This window comes from Cetorhinus maximus, chromosome 11, assembly GCF_964194155.1.
Source record: "Cetorhinus maximus chromosome 11, sCetMax3.hap1.1, whole genome shotgun sequence".
NCBI lineage: Eukaryota > Metazoa > Chordata > Chondrichthyes > Lamniformes > Cetorhinidae > Cetorhinus > Cetorhinus maximus.
This window is the reverse complement of record NC_135889.1, coordinates 16,221,077-16,237,144: the sequence shown is the minus strand read 5'-3', so window position 1 is coordinate 16,237,144 and position 16,068 is coordinate 16,221,077. Positions and strand designations below refer to the sequence as shown.

At 48.5% G+C, this 16,068-nt stretch overlaps 1 protein-coding gene across 1 annotated transcript in view; it reads left to right on the top strand.

Moving 5' to 3' along the window:
* The window catches only part of spag16 (sperm associated antigen 16), a 1,278,115-nt gene that overhangs the window by 983,665 nt on the left and 278,382 nt on the right, over positions 1 to 16,068 (top strand). The gene's annotated exons all lie outside the window — the stretch shown is intronic.

The following is a 16,068-nucleotide window of genomic DNA, read 5'->3' as shown; positions in this document are numbered from 1 at the left end:
GAACATAGGCAACACACACCTGGCGAGCTGCACTTCACTCGAGGTTTTGTGGCTTGTTTGCCTACCTTGTTTCGGGCAGCACTCACAGTCATCAGTGCCAGGTTACGCAGGAGGCACCACATCACTTTTAGGGGGGCTCACGGGCAGGGCTCTACCTAGCAGACCAGCCATAAGGCAGGTATGGCTTTTCAAGGCAGCAGGGCTATGGCTTGCTTGGGGAAGGGGGAGAAGTGGCCTCAGGCAAGGGAAGAGGCTGCAGGGCTAGGGCATTACTGGGGAAGGAGGGTATCCCAGGGTGTGTGTGGGGACACATGTTATCTGTGCAAGTGTCCTCAAGAGGGTGAGGGCTGAGGAGGCAGTCTCCAGAGGAGATGAGGCCAGATGGAGATGTGAGGAAGTGTGTGAGAGACTGGGTGGTGATGTGCCTTCAGTTGGCAATAACATGCCAGTGAATGCGTGTTAGCCTTGTGAGTGTGTGAGTTTACAGTGATGGGATGGTTGTCTTACCCTGGCGGCACTGATGAGATCATTCATCCTCTTTCTGCACTGGATGGCGAACCTCTCCTATACAGTGTTGGCACTGACCACCACTGCCGCTGCCTCTCAAGTTGGAGTGATGGCACTGATGGACCTCCTGCGGCCAGAGCGGGGATAAAGGACATTGCAGCGGGTTCCAATGGTGTTCAGAAGGCATCCCAGGGATGCGTCCCTGAATTGGTAGGCTGCAGTCTTCTTGCCTTTCGGGGCCATGTCTTCTGTGCAGCAGTCCTGAGCTGGAAGCACTGAGAGGTGTGCTCACGGCTGCACTTTAAATATGGCGCTAATGTGAGGAAGCGGTAGGGTGATGGCGTGGTGGGTGAATCAGAGGCCACCCACCAGCGAATCAGTGTGTTTCCCAGGAATGCATGATTAATAAGACAGGATTGGGACGACACGGTGCGAAAATCTGCCTTGCAGCCAACAGGTAAAACGTCCTTTTTCCTGCCCGCTACTGCACTTAGTGCAATCTGGGACAATTCTGCTCATAGGCTCAGAGAAGTATTATTACTGCAACATTCAGACATGAATATGTTTACCTTTGCAGGTAAACTCATACTAAGAAACATACTAAGGACATAGATAGATAGGCGAGGAGAATGGGCAGATAAGTGTTAGATGGAATTTAATGCAGAGAAGTGTGACGTGATGCATTTTGGCAGAAGGGATATGGAGATGCAATATAGACTTAATGGCGCATTTCTAAAGAGTGTATTGGGACAGAGGTACCTGGGGTTGCATGTGCAAAGATCTTTGAAAATTGCAGGACATATTGAGAGAGTGTTTAGCAAAGCATTTGGGACCTTCGTAAATAAAGGTACAGGGTATTGAATACAAAAGCAGACAAGTTATGCTAACTTCGATAAAGCTTTGGTTAGGCCACAGCTAGGATATTGCATCCATTTCTGGTCACCACACTTTAAGAAGGATCTGAGGGTCCTTGACAGGGTGCAGAGGAGAATTACCAGTGTGGTTCCAGGAATGAGGGATTTTATCTACAAGGCTAGGTTGGAGAAGCTGGCTATGTTCTCCTTGGATCAAAGGTGTGTGGAGAACTGATGAAGCTATAGAAGATTTAGATACGGCAGATTTAGATAAGGTAGACTGTTACCATCTGCCTAAAGACCAATAACCCAAAAAGAAAGGAATCCCCAAAGGACCCCAACTAAAAGAACCAATGGACAAGATTTCATTTTTTGAAACTTTTACTGTGACAGTCAAATCTAAAATCAACATAAAATTAAGCATGCACGAACGGAAAAATTGCATTTCAATAGAAATAATGAATTTCATTACAACAAAGATAGGTCTCACAAATATGTCAGCAACGCTCCCAGCACATATTTGGCACCATATGCAATGCCAAAGTTCTTCAAACTCTGCTTCCTGTATGAATGATCTCTAATTTTCCCACTCGCTGGGCTGAATTTTATGAGTCGGCGAGTGGGGCCGGGGCCCGCTCGCCGACATGTAAAATGATGCGCAGTGATGCCAGGCGGAACTCTCGACGTCACCATGCCCTGTTTAAATTTTCAGCAAAATCAGCTGCGCGCCCGCCGACCTGTCAATGGCCAATTGAGGCCATTGACAGGATCAATTAAGCAATTAAAGAACCTGCCCGTCCAACCTTAAGGTTGGCTGGCAGGCCAGGAGTACCGGTGGGAACTAGAAAAAACATGAAACCTCATCCACGGGTTGGATGGGGTTTCATGTAGGCTTTAAAAATTTTTAATAAAGATTGTGTAAAAATTATGGACATGTCCCAACTCATGTGACATTGTCATATGAGTTGGGACATGTCCATAATTTTTACACAATCTTTATTAAAAATTTTTACATTGTCACATGAGGGGACATGTAAGGGAAATTTTATTTTTCTACTTTTATCTTTTTTACATGTAGAGCTGATCTGCCTGAGGCTGCACGTAGCCTCAGGGAGATGACCGTGCTCTCGAATTTTAAGAATCCCCTCCCCTGCCCGCACAGGGAGCGCATAACGCTTCCCTGCGGACGCCACGCTGGGCAGTCCTTAATTGGCCCGCCCACGTAAAATGGCGCCACGCCTCCGATTGTGGGCGCCAATTGGAAGCGTGCCCATACGCAACCACCCATCAACTTCCCCCCCAACGGGGGGATAATTTAGCCCACTGAATTTGGTCTTTGAATAACTTTCACTGGCAGCCTCATTTCTATGAGGTTCCCGGTTACGATTAACACCGACAGGGCACACATCTACAAACTCCCTCAGGTCACAACAGTCCTGGTGGCGTATCTTTTCAGACTTCCTTTTCAACCAACCTACCAACCAACAATACCCCCGGTTCACAGACTGGTCACCTCTGATATAAACACTCAGATCTTTAGCACGCCTGAACTATTCACACTGCTTTTAGGTTGCTGTCCCTTTTAGCTCGCTGATACATTGCTTCCCCAAGAGCTCCAGAAGTTCTATTTCCTTCTTATTCCCAAACAGAAGCTGGCCTTTTCATAAAGAACTATATTTGCTTCTCCTCAATGCCAGGAGTTGTGTGTGAGAGTTTGTTTCCTGCAGTACAACAGGCTGAAAAAAAATACTGCCAATTAGCTTTCTTTGCCTTATTTGGATACCCAGATCTCATCACCATAGCAACTTCTTAGAAATGACTGATAGCTAGGAAATCCAATTACGAATTACTTTTTCAGAACCAGCTTAATTTCACTTTGTATTTCACCAATACAAGTTTTGCAAAGTGCAGAGTTCGTCACAAAACAAAGAAAAGCTGTTTCCATTAGCTGTCCTACAAGGACTAGCATATATAGATTTAAGATTTTGGGCAAGAGATGAAGGGGGAATGTGAAAAGAACATTTTTATGCAGAGTGGTAATGACCTGGAACTCACCATACTTAGAAGCGGAGTTGATCAATGATTTCAAAGGGAAATTGGATAGGCACTTGAAGAAACAAACAATAAGAATAGAGTGGGGAAATGGGACTAAGAGGATTGCTGTACAGAGACCAACATAGAGTCAAAGCCTAAGGACCTTCTTCTGTGTAATAATAATAATAGGACCAGGATTTTCCATGGCCGTTGGTGTCGGGCGTGTTCTGTGGCGCAAGCGGACAATATGGCGTGAAGGCCAAAAATCGGTTTCACAATGTCTTGAAACCAATTTGCGAACATCTGCTCAGCCCATCGATGGCGGGCTGCGTTCCCTGCCATCAGACATCGGGAAATTCATTGTATTACATCTGCATATCATTATAAGGCCAGCCTGCTGGAGTTATGCCCCCGCCCCCCACCACTAGATCATCCACCCACGTCCGTGGGAAAATACACCAATGTGTTTCACAACAGAACATATAAGGCGTACAATTTGCAGGCTGCACCTCACTCAGGACTTCAAGGTTTGTTTGCCTACCTTGCTTCGGTCAGCACTCGCAGTCATCAGCGCCAGGGCTTCACAGGCAGCATGACATCACTTTTAGGGGGGGCTCACGGGTAGGTCTCTACCTAGCAGATCAGCCATATGTGTGCAATGTGATCAATGGTTGCAGGACTAGGGCTTGCTTGGGGAAGGGGGTGAAGTGGCCTCAGGCAAGGGAAGAGGCTGCAGGATGAGGGCTGTACTGCAGAAGGAGGGTATCCCAGAGTGTGTGTGTGTGTGTGTGTGGGGCACATGTTTATCTGTGCAAGTGGCCTCAAGATGGTGAGGATTGAGGAGGCAGTCTTTAGAAGAGATGAGGCCAGATGGACACGTGAGAGTATGTGTATGAGAATGGGTGGTGATGTCCCTTGAGCTAGCAGTGAGTGAGATGCCAGTGAATGTGTGATGGGCTTGAGTGTGTGAGTTTAGAGTGATGAAATGATTGCCATACCCTGGTGGTACAGATGAGATCATTCATCCTCTACCTGCATTGGATGGCAACCTCTTCTGTGCAGCACTGGCACTGATCACCATTGCCATTACTTACCAAGCCGGAGGTGATAATGTTGCTGCCCCTCCTGCTGCCAGAGCGGGGGTAGAGGACATCACAGCGGACGTCCATGGCATCCAAAAGGGCTGCAGTCTTCTTGCCTTTTGGGGCCATGTCTTCTTTGCGGCAGTCCTGGGCTGCAAGCACTGAGGGCGGCTGTACTTTAAATGTGGTGCCTGGCGTGTTGAAGCGGCGAGATGACGGTGCGGCAGGTGAATCGGAGCCCATCCGCCATTGAAACAGCGTGTGTCCCGGCAATGCATAATTAATACGGCGTGTTTGGAATGATACGGCGTGAAAAGCCACCATTGCGGCCAGTGGGCAAAGTGTTGTTTTTCCCACTCACTCCTGCACTTAGTGCAAATCTGGGATGATTCTGTCCTAGCACTCTATACTGATAGACATTTCAGCATCGAATTTAGTGGTCATTTGACCATACAGTGACCATTCTTTGAGAATTAAATGCCTCCCTAAGCCTCCAATATGGTAGGCATAAAGGGAGTGGAGGAGTCCTCTTGTCTCCATATTCAGAGATCATGAGCTACCGCCCCTCCCCCCTACAGTCAGTGGTTACTGTCCTCTACCTTCCCTCCCCCCTCACCCCCCACCACCTTCTTCATGCTTAAAGATTTCTAGGCCACAGTCCCTCTGAAGTGCATGCATATACAGCACCACGCATTTTTTTAGAGTTTTTAATTGGCATGGAAAATCATTTAAGACATATCAGTTCTTGTATATCACACTCACTCATTTTTCATGCCATTCTCCATACTGAGATCTGGAGTAATCCAATGATCAACTGCAAAAGCAAACACATTATCGGACCTTTCTATTTTCTTCCTTCTTGCAACTACCAGGGACTGAGGTGGGTCGGAAAAGGTTGAGGAAAAAGTGTAGAGTTAAAGTCAGGTCAGAGGCTGTCAGATGGAAAGCTACAGAAGGGTTGCTGCCCCAGTGCACAGTTTCACACATATGTAGTTGTGATTTTATAGATATTTTGTTAAAAAAATGCTAATCTTCCTTTTAAATGGACATAAGGAGCCTCAAAGACGGCTGCCAAAAGTCACCAGCCTTTTTCAACTGCAAGGCGGTCAAGCTTTAGAAGGATTACAGGTAGACATAACAAGATATGTGAAGACATTTTAAATTCAAGTTCCAGTTCCACAAGAGTAAACAGAAGCTCATTGTGGCTTGCTCAGAGGTGTGACCAGCTCTTTCCTATCCTATCTTCTTAAACCTGGGAGAAAGGGAACCATTCAAGTTAATGGCTGGGACACTTAAAAGGTTAATTACCTCAGCTAAAAAGATTGTCCCCAGCCTGGGACAGCTCCCCAGGCTGGGACCAACTCAATAGCTAATATGGAAGTGTGATTCGACAGTTTGGGATAGCAGCCATTTTAAGTTTCGGAACTGTATAAAGTCTGTTTGAGAACAGCCAGTTGGTATGCACAACCCCAGGAAGAGCACTGAGAAACATCATCAGAGGTCTCGGCCAAGAGAGGACAAAGAGGAAGGTATTAAGAGATCAAGCTAATTGCTTAGCTCTGTCTATCACTTGCTATTTATGCTGCTTGGCACAAGTAGTCCCGTGGTGTAGTATCATCAAGTTAACACCTCATTTTTAGGTATGCCTTGTGCTGCTCCTGGCATGCCCTCCTGCACTCGTCATTGAGCTAGTGTTTGTCCCTTAGCTTGGTGGCAGTGGTGGAGTCAGGGATATGCCAGGCCATGAGGGTTGGCAGCTCTGGTTTCGCAGTGCCACCGGGAGAGATGGGTGTTACTGAGGCAGGCAGGAGAGCTTTGAGGGGCCTTCAAATGGAAGTGCCCTTGAACAGGTGTATAAAAATTAAATTTATGGAGCTGACAGTGGTAGGCCCCACAGGACAGAGGGATAATCCCTCCAGATGGCCCATTGGGGCAGTAGGTGGGCGCCTTCCCTATCCATACCCACGGCCCATTCTTTGGGCTATGGAGACTCCAGGCTGCCACAGAGAGACCACCTCCATGAAGCTGTGAAGCTGGCAGCCTCCCCACACATGGGGATCACCCCACTGCTGGCAAAATACTGCCAGACCTATAAAATGGCTAATATTGGGGCCTTAATTATGCAAGCAAAATACTGCAGATGCTGGAAATCTGAAATAAAAACAGAAAATGCTGGAAAAACTCAGCAGGTCTGGCAGCATCTGTGGAGCAAGAAACAGAGTTAATGTTTCGAGTCGGTATGACCCCTCTTCAGAGCTCTGAAGAAGAGTCACACGGACTCGAAACATTAGGCAGAATTTTCTGCTTGTTGGGCGGGCGTGCGACCGACCCGAATGAACGTAAAATGACATGCGATGACGTTGGGTGAGTGTCCCGATCATCATCGCGCACCTGCCTGATATTTCGGTTGGCGGGCATGCGCGGGAGTTGGAGCCATGCCGGCCATCAATTAAGAGGCCAGTTAAGGCCCTTGACAATCAATTGATGACGATTTAACTTTGCCCGTGTGATTTTTCACTCATTGCACGGGCAAAACGGGCAGACGGGCAGCCCACAATTTGCAAAAGCTCATCCACGAGTGGGATAAAAAGGATCAACAGCATTGCCAATGAGGAGTTTTGGAGATAGTTTGCTGTTGGTTGCTTCTCGTTTCTTGGCAGCTTCACCTCTGTTCCGGGCTTCATTCTTAGCATTTCCACGCGTCATTTCAGGACTCATTGCTTTTTTCAAGGCCCCCTGAGCGTTCGGACCATGTGCACCCTTCCAGGTATCAGATAGCCTTCCCTTACCCTGGTAATGGGGATTGTGGTCTCTGCTGGAGGCACCTCCTCTGAGAAGGAAGAGAGAGGCAGAAGGGAGAGGAGGCCAGGTGTCCTAATGCAGCTTCCAGGGGAGGGACCTGTGGGAGGAGAGGCGCAGGCACAAGGGGCACAGGGCCAGCAGGTAGACCAAGGCGGCAGGGGCCACAGAAGATGCCACTATCCTGCTGCCAGGGCTTATAGACGGCACTGCAGCTACCTCAATATATCCGAGATGCAATGCCGAAGGAGGCTGTGCCTCTCAAGCAAAACAGTGCTCTCCATTTTTCAGATGATCGGGCCTGAGATCAACTTGACTGTGTGGGTGGACATCCCATGCCAGTGGCTCTGAAGGTCATAGTGGCCCCTAACTTCTATGTCTCTGGCTCTTTCCAGGGCTCAGTGAGGAATCTTTGTGGAATTTTTCAATCAGCTGTCCACAGTTACATCAAGCAGTTGACAGAAGTTCTGTAAAAGTGGATATTGCCATCGACTACACGCATGTGGCCATCAAGATGCCAGCAGGTCAGCCAGATGCCTTAGTTAACAGGAAGAGATTCCACTCCATGAATGCGCAGATAGTGTGAGACCACAGGATGCAGATTATGCAAATCTGTGTAAGGTATCCTGGCAACTCCCATGATGCGTATATCCTGAGACACTTGCAGGTGCCGAGGCTCTTCAGTGCTCCAACCCAGCTGGATGGATGGCTGCTGGGTGACAAGGGCTATCCCTTGAAAAGGTGACTCATGACACCTCTCTGCCACCCAAGAACAGAGGCAGAGCAGCGGTACAAGACCCATGCATCCAGAAGGGCAGTGGTGGAGAGGACCATAGGTCTTCTCAAGCTGCGCTTCTGGTGCCTGGATCGTTCAGGGGGAGCATTACAATACCCCCCAGAGCGGGTGTCACTGATAGTGGTTGCATGTTGCACTCTCCACAACTTAGCATTGGCAAGGGAGGACCCACTGGAGGAAGAGGATCTTGATGCAGCTCCACAGGCCACAGAGGATGAATCCAGTAGTGAGTCAGAAGAGGAGCATGGCGAGGAGAATGCTGAGGGCGTGAAGCCAGATCTCGGTAACCGCTCCCACCGCTCCCACGTCATGCCAGGGCTGCTGCCTCCATCCAGAATCTCAGAAACAACCCTTTCCGTTGTCCCCAAGATTCACTTAGTGCCTGTGCAAAAATGTTTTGAGCCACCCACGGCCAGCATTACATATTGGCGTACCCTGCACCTACAAAAGAAACGAAGCATATAATGTTGACACTCACAGATTACGAACAGAACAATATCAGGTGTTGATGGTCACACCATTAAAAAAAGGAAAATAAGATGGGAGAACAAAAGATCACCCGTGACCAGTCCCTCTTGCGCTGTTTAAAGTGCTTTAAACGTTTATGGGTGCTACGACCAGTACCCCCCTCACTGGCAATGGCATTGTAGACAGCAGGCTCACTCTGCTGTCTTGTTGGCCTTGATGACCATGCGGTCATTGTCTAGCCTGTGATGGCCCAGCCTGGGAGGGAGCGGACAGTGCCATGGCTGGCACCTCTCCAGTTGCCGCAGCCTCTGCAATGGTCACTGGCAGAGGGGTGGAGGAGCTGCTGCCGTCATCCGGAGCGCCCTGAGAGAAGCCCGCAGGGACAACAAGCAGCTCATGCGCCAATGTGAGGTCGCTGTTGACCTCCCTGCCTGCCATTGATGGTTGGGCATCTAGCTGGGATACTGGGTGCCTCATCCTTTTCACACATGGACACTGACCTCCTGGGGTCAGTACCTGTGTGAGGGCTTGCAGGCCTGAGCCCAACCCCAGGAACCCCTGATTCTGTCCCTGGAGCAGACTCTCCATGAGAGTCACCACTCTCTCCATGGAGGAGGCGTTGCACTTGGCCATGAGGGTCAACGCAGTGCTGATGCTCTGCAGGGACTCCTCCATGACAGAGACCATGGCATATATATCCTCATGGATCTCTGCCGGATCCTCCTGTACACCCCCTGGACAACCAGCATCTACTGCCTAATGGATGGCTCCAGAGGCGCATCATCAGCCTTCAACTGAGCATCATCCTGGTCTCCAGCAGTCCTCTGGCACCCTGTGCCTCCGCCTGCACCTCAAGCAAGTGTGAAGTGCCCTCACCAATGTGCACCGAGATTCTAGCCACTGAACTAATGCCCACCAAAATGCTGGTATCAGCGTTGGTGCCTGGTTCAGAGAGTGGGTGTGACACAGGTGCTTCTGGAGCATGGTGGTCCTCCGGTATCAGGGGTAGCTCCTGGAGGTCCTGCGATTGGCTGGTTGGAGGCAGATCTAAGGGAGAAGAAGGACATGTCATTAGTTTAAGTCATCACACTGTCACTGTGCATGCCAGGCACCCTGCTGAGACAATGGAGATCTGCATCATGCTGAAATCGTCTTTCAATGATCAATGAGGAATCCAGTCTGGAGGCTCCCATCAATGATGAGACTACAAAAGATTGTTTGCATCATCCGAAACTCTCACCTCAGTGCACTGCACTCTTACCTTCGTCTGACACCCCGGCCTCTCCACAGCCGATTGACCGAGGTGTTTGGTGCCTCTTGAGCTCCTGCTCATATCTGGAGACAATAAGGAGGTGTGGGGGTCCTCTGCCAGTCCGTGACCTCTCAATATTGTTATGCGATGTCTTCTCCTGAAAGGACAGAGGAACATTGATTAGTCCACTCTCTACCTTCAGCGCCATTGCAGCTTGGCCAACCCCAGCTGAGGAACACCTTGCAGGGCACATCCAAGTCATGGCCTTTGAGCCCTAAGGCACTCAGTCAAAGCAGCCAGGGCTCACCCCCTCTGGTATCATTGGCACTTGGCACTCAGACTCTAACACCCCTGAGCTCCACGAGGGGATGGCCAGCCCAAAACACTTCAGCACACTGACCCATGCCAACACGGTACTCACCCTTCCTGAAGGCAAAAGGTCATTAAACCTCTTTTGGCACTATACCCAGGTGCGCCACACCACGCCGTGGCTGCTCACCCGGGGTGCCACCTCCTCCCATGCCCTCTTTGTGAGGTGCAGTGGCCTCCTCCTCCCAGGAAGGTGGCGAGGCACCCATTGGAAAAACAAGGAGCTGAGTGCCCAGCCAACCTCACCTCCTGCCTGGCGTCTACATCTTCATTTGCAGCCATGTCATTGCAGCCACTCCAATGCGGGCGCCGTTTTTGAACCGGCCGCCAGGTCGCCATTGGACCCGGTGGCTGACAGGCCCCAGCCCCTTCTCAAATATTCTGTAGCCGGCGTTCACGCTGGACGGGCCTTAGTTGGTCTGCCAGCATGAAATCGCGGTTGTCGCCCAATCACAGGTGGTGGTCGGCTTCCCAACTGCTCCTGCTCCCCCCCGCCCAGCCCACCTGATGAGGGCAAAATTCTGCCCATTAACTCTGTTTCTCTCTCCACAGATGCTGCCAGACCTTCTGAGTTTTTCCAGCATTTTCTATTTTAATTCCTTAATTCTGCAAACCAACTGCCCAATTCTGTGGAGCAGGCAGCCAAAATGCCTCCCTGCCCACTCCTGGGAAACTTAGCCAGTGGCAGGACAGTATCAGGGAACCATTCTGAGATGGCTGCCTGCTATTTTACTGACTCTCCCCTCCTATGTTTCCGCCACCCACAACCTGGTAAAATCTTGCACTGGAACAGCGGTCTAGTTTGTTCCATTCCCCTGCTCTTTCCCTGCAACCCTGTCAACTTCTCCCTTCTAAGTATTTATCTAGCTTTCTTTGAAAGTTACTATTAAACCTGTTTCCTCCACCCTTTCAGGTGGTGCGCTCCAGATCATACAAACTCACTGAGTAAAATAAATTCTCTTCATCTCCCCTCTGGTTCTTTTGCCAATTATCTTGTATCTGGTTACTGATTTTCCGGTCACTAGAAACATTTTCTTCTGATTTCCTCTGTCAAACCCCCTCATAGTTTTGAACACCTCAATTAGATCTTCTCTTAACCTTCTTTGCTTAACGGAGAACATTCTGGTGAATCTGAACTGACTGTTCTCTCTTGCTTTGATATCCCTATTCATTCTAAAAAAAAATTCCATAATTTTTTTAAAATCTATTAAATTCCTCAGCTCTCTCCACTTCAATTGTAATGATCCCAGCAGATGTTACTACTGTACAAGTCAGATCCCAGGGTGGACCCCACCTTGATAGATCCTAACTTTTACTTTTTGTTTAGAAACGTAGAGGGCGGCTACTGAACAGAGATACAGGAGTCAGCTGATGAACTTTTAACAAAAGAATAAAACATTTATTAAACAAGAAAAGACTAACTATATCACAATATTCCTTCATCCACAACTATACCTTCACAGATATATGCAGATTTGTAAGGACAACGCAAATTATAAAAGCTATCTTATTATCTAATGTTAACAGTAAGTACACAGTCCACATAAACCAATAGGTGACCTGTGGTCAGGTACATCACACTCTGAAGCCAAGTGACAGATGCCACACTAAACAGATGCTATAGATCCCTCGACAACTCCCCCTAGACGCTTGTCACACCGTGAGCCAACTGATCTCACTGAACTCCGTCTTTCACAAAAGGGTTTCCAATTTCCACTCTCAAAGAACTCGCTTTGGAATCTTCTCCCAAATCGATGCTTTCTCTCAGACACCTTCCACAAGAGTTCATCTCCAGGATTTTGAACTCTCCTTCTCATGTTCCTCTCCCCTGGATCGCTACGTGCATTCAAGCTTTGCCTTCCATGCACTTTCCCTTAAACACTCAGCCATGCCAACAGAACACTACTGCTTCACATGCCCATAGTAAAGAGTTACAGACCTTCGGCTGTCCCCTTGGTTCTTCTGGCTTCTCACAAGTCTATATTGCTTTAAATCTGCATCCTGTAGCTTCTCCCTTTAAGCTTACAGCCTTTCTGTACTCCTCCCCTTTGACTTCACTAAACAGGACTTTTTCCAGGATCCTGTCCTTGTCCTTTGACTAACTGTCCTCTTGGGACCTTTCCTGTTCCACTCCTTGGTTTTGGGGATCTTCTTCTTTGGTTTTTAGAATCTGCCCCTTGCAGTTCCGTCTCCTGTCCAGCCTCCCTAGAATCCTGGCTTCAATTGAACTAAAAATGCCTTTCTGGTTTTCTCTGTCCCTGTGGCTCCCTCTCTCTGGACCTCAGCTGTGAGGCAACAGCACAGTTTTTTCTACCTTGTGTTTGTTTTAACTTGCCTTCAAGAGTCGTAAAATCTCATTAGAATGGAGGTACACAAACAAAGCCATAGACCTGCTGTCTCCACTCTAAAATGAAACTAGATCCCAGGTTTCACCTTTTTAACCCACAAATACAAATTCAACTTGCTTAAGCTATCTCTATTTCCTAATGGAAATAGACACCCCATTACAAGCCTACCGACTCCCACAGTTACCTCGACTACAGCTCCTCACACCCCGCTTCCTGTAAAGACTCCATCCCATTCTCTCAGTTCCTTGGCCTCCGTCGCATCTGTTCTGATGACGTTACCTTCAAAAACAGCTCCTGTGACATGTCCTCCTTCTTCCTTAACCGAGGTTTTCCACCCACGGTCGTTGACAGGGCCCTCAACCGTGTCCGGCCCATATCCCGCGCATCCTCCCTCACGCCTTCTCCTCCTTCCCAGAAACATGATAGGGTCCCCCTTGTCCTCACTTATCACCCCACTAGCCTCCGCATTCAAAGGATCATCCTCCGCCATTTCCGCCAACTCCAGCATGATGCCACCACCAAACACATCTTCCCTTCACCCCCCCCCGTCGGCATTCCGTAGGGATCGTTCCCTCCGTGACACCCTGGTCCACTCCTCCATCACCCCCTACTCCTCAACCCCCACTTATGGCACCTCCCCATGCCCACGCAGAAGATGCAACACCTGCCCCTTCACTTCCTCTCTCCTCACCGTCCAAGGGCCCAAACACTCCTTTCAAGTGAAGCAGCATTTCACTTGCATTTCCCCTAACTTAGTCTACTGCATTCGTTGCTCCCAATGCGGTCTCCTCTACATTGGAGAGACCAAACGCAAACTGGGCGACCGCTTTGCAGAACACCTGCGGTCTGTCCGCAAGAAAGACCCAAACCTCCCTGTCGCTTGCCATTTTAACACTCCACCCTGTTCTCTTGCCCACATGTCTGTCCTTGGCTTGCTGCATTGTTCCAGTGAAGCCCAACGCAAACTGGAGGAACAGCACCTCATCTTCCGACTAGGCACTTTACAGCCTTCCGGGCTGAATATTGAATTCAACAACTTTAGATCTTAAACTCCCCCTCCCCCCATCCCCACCCCGTTTCTCCCCTCTCCCTTTTTTTTTCAATAATTTATATAGATTCCTCTTTTCCCACCTATTTCCATTATTTTTAAATCTAAAACTAAAACTTTGTTAGTCTTTCCACCCCACCCCCACTAGAGCTGTACCTTGAGTGTCCTGTCTTCCATTCTTAATTAGCACTTTTCTTAGACAATATCACCACCTTCAACACCTCTTTGATCCTTTTGTCTGCGACATCTTTTGATTATCTGCTCCTATCACTGCTTGCTTATCTCCACAATCACCACACCCTCAACTTCTCTCTCCCCCCGCCCCCTCACCTTAAACCAGCTTATATTTCACCTTTCTCCTAACTATGCTTCAGTTCTGCCGAAGGGTCATGAAGACTCGAAACGTTAACTGAAATCTTCTCCACCGATGCTGCCAGACCTGCTGAGTTTTTCCAGGTAATTCTGTTTTTGTTACAGTAGCTTAAGTGTCTCTTTACAGCTGCTTTCTTAGTATCTTCCTGGTGGGCCTCAGGTGCTGATATCAGTGGCTGTCTCCTCCACTGCTGTCAGTTCCTACATTGCTGGGGGTCCTCCACTGCTTCTTAAGAACTCCATCCTGCAATAATTCAGCTTGTTCTGCACGAAGAGTGAAAAGTAAGGAAAGACTTGCATTTATATGGCACTTCCCATGACCTCAGGATGTCCCAAAGTGAATTAGAGCTAATAAAATTCTTAGGGCAGAATCGTCCCAGGTTTGCACAAAGTGCAGTAGTGGGCGGGAAAAAGTTGTTTTACCCATCGGCCACAATGGCAGGTTTTCGGGCTGCATTGTCCCTTTTCTGGCTTATTAATTATGCAGCCACAGAATACAGCCATCTCACTGGCAGGTGGCCTCCGATTTGCCCACCACGCCATTACCCTGCCACTTCCTCATGCAGAGAACCATATTTAAATTGCCACAATGCACACACTTCACAATGCTTGCAGCCCAGGACTGTTCCAGTGAAGACATGGTCCCAAAATTGCAGCCCCCAATTCAGTGACACATCCCTGAGATGTACTCTGGATGCCACGGAGGCTCGCTGCGATGTCCTCTACCCCGGCTCTGGCCGCAGGAGGCCCATCAGTCTCACCACTCTGACTTGGGAGACAGTGGCAGAGGTGGTCAGTGCCAATGCTGCACACAAGAGGTCGGCCATCCAATGCAGAAAACGGATGAATGATCTCATCTGTGCCGCCAGGGTAAGTCAACCATCTTATCACTCTAAACTCACACACTCACAAGGCCATCACACATTCACTGGCATCTCACTCACTGCCAGCTCAAGGGACATCACCACTCACTCTCTCACACACACCCTCACATCTCCATCTGGCCTCATCTCCCCTGGAGACTGCCTCCTCAGCCCTCATCATCTTGAGGCCTCTTGCACAGATCAGCTAGTGACCCCAGACACCCTAGGATACACTTCAACAGCTGCACGTCGCTTATGTACAGTTGTGAAACACGGGATGAGCCAACGTGGGAGGATGATTCTGGTGAGCATGACTTATAATGAGAAGCTAAAGTATTGAAATTAGATTCCCGACATGCGGCGGTGGGAAACGCGGCACGTCATTGACGGGTGGTGCAGACGGTCGCAAACTGGTTTCACGATGGCAAGAAACCGATTTTTGTCATTCTCGCCATATTGTTCCCTTTCCCCCTACCGACACCCAGCGCTAATGGAGCCAAAAAATCCTGGCCTTAGTGTAAAAAGTGTAGTCACAGCTGACAATACAGAGGGACAGACTGGAGAAGGATTGAGAGTGGTCTATCCCAGCTGAGAGGCAGGAAAATAGCTCTTTAAATACTTCTCACTTGACAAAATAATTGCATTTTACTCTGTTCTGGTAGTGTATGTTTCTATTCCAGGCACTGAATGAGTGAGTGTGTGATGAGGGAGAGAATGAACAACAAGTAAAAGATGATACTATCCATGAGTTTGGGTGAGGTTGCTGATGCCATTCTCTGCTATTCCCTCTGTTTCCTCAGTGTGTGAATTTGGAGGGTCCTGTACTCATAGGGGAATGGGTAATCTTAGGTTTGGATATCCTTCTCTCGTGCTGAACTGTTCTGACCTTTCTATGTGCAGTTTTGTCATGTAAGCAGATGTTGAAATTAGGAAGAATGGAGAGAGTTAGGTAAATTGGGAGCAGGCTCATGTGGAGCATAAACCTCAGCATGGATATTTTGGTCAAATGGCCTGTTTCTGTGCTGTAAAGTCTATGAAATTCTAGGTAAGCCTCTCAGGCGATTGTAACCACCAAGGTTAAAATCACCTCTTGAGTTGCTAAAGCCGAATGCTGGAATTGTATTTAATTAGGTGATATTTTAATGCTCTGCAGGTCTTTGAAGAATTCTGTTTCATCTCCAGAACATACTGAGAGCTTTTCAAGTTCACTATTCATGAAATTTTTATTTCATTGTCAGACCATAAACTCAATTAAGTTTGACGCAGGTACTTTCAT